Raw genomic sequence first — 1,120 nt, 5'->3', positions numbered from 1 at the left:
TGTGTGTGTGTGTGTGTGAGTGTGTGTCTGCTTCTAGGATGGAGACAAGAAGATTATTCCACAGGAGAGAGGCTCAGCTTCCTACTTTGATGCTCTTGGAATTAGACGAAGACATGCACCCTGGGAACTAGGGGGTCTGGGTGGGCATTAGGGATCTAAGGGGTTTGGGTGGGTGGGCATTAGGAGACTAAGGGGTCTGGGTGGGCATTAGGAGACTAAGGGGTCTGGGTGGGCATTAGGAGACTAAGGGGTCTGGGTGGGCATTAGGGGACTCAGGGGTCTGGATGGGTGGGCATTGGGGACAATTGACTGCATCTGGGAGGGATAGGACTTTGGCAATATTACGTACATGATGTCTTTGAGATGTTTTCTGTATCAAATTACAGGTCTTGGTCTATAATTACACCAGGATCTTTGACACTTGTGTTGGATGTTAATGAGATGCCATCGAGTAGACGGCTAACGGTAACTATAGAAACTAGAACTATAGTAACAGCTGCAGGCTTCCCATTCGCCAGCACAGCCTTTAAGATTAATAAAATATAGATATATAAATATAGATATATAAATAAAATATAGAGCTTTCATTTATTAGTCAGCAACATTGAAGAAGAGGTGGTCATTCACAGCAGTCCTCACAATAACACCACCTGTGCCTACACACACACACAGCACGAGACGCCATTTAAATACACAGAGAACAATCTAAAGGCAGCTTAGAAAATAAAGTACAGTCCTTTACGAGCAGAAGACGTTGCATTCCGTGAAGTGGCGGGGGGGGTTGCAGTCAGTCTATGAGTTGGGGGGGGGGATGCAGTCCGTCTATGAGTTGGGGGGGGGGGGGGGGGGGGGGGGGGTTCTGATTAGGGTCACTGTGGCTGATCCAATCAGAGCCTTTAAATGCCTGCAAACCCAAAGCCTCCAGCGGAAAGACACCTTGACACCAGAGTGAATGCAGAGAAGGTTAGGCGTTAGGCACCTCCCATAAACACCAAGGGTTAGGCACCTCCCCCATAAACACCAAGGGTAAGGCACCTCCCCCATAAACACCCAGGGTTAGGGTGGCCATGGCAACAGGGCACATGGTTTGTTGTTATACACAGGAAAAGAAATGAATGTC

At 48.1% G+C, this 1,120-nt stretch overlaps 1 protein-coding gene across 1 annotated transcript in view; it reads right to left on the bottom strand.

The window, feature by feature from the left end:
• Positions 1–852: 852 nt before the first annotated feature.
• sema3fb (sema domain, immunoglobulin domain (Ig), short basic domain, secreted, (semaphorin) 3Fb) overlaps positions 853–1,120 on the bottom strand; it is a 41,937-nt gene continuing 41,669 nt past the window's right edge. The window contains exon 18 of the mRNA XM_031567871.2: positions 853–1,120. This exon is cut by the window's right edge and continues 1,346 nt beyond it. The gene's annotated coding sequence lies outside the window, so the exon portion shown is untranslated.

This window comes from Clupea harengus, chromosome 5, assembly GCF_900700415.2.
Source record: "Clupea harengus chromosome 5, Ch_v2.0.2, whole genome shotgun sequence".
Classification (NCBI taxonomy): domain Eukaryota; kingdom Metazoa; phylum Chordata; class Actinopteri; order Clupeiformes; family Clupeidae; genus Clupea; species Clupea harengus.
Note: the sequence above shows the minus strand (reverse complement) of the source record. Positions and strands in the feature narration are given on the sequence as shown.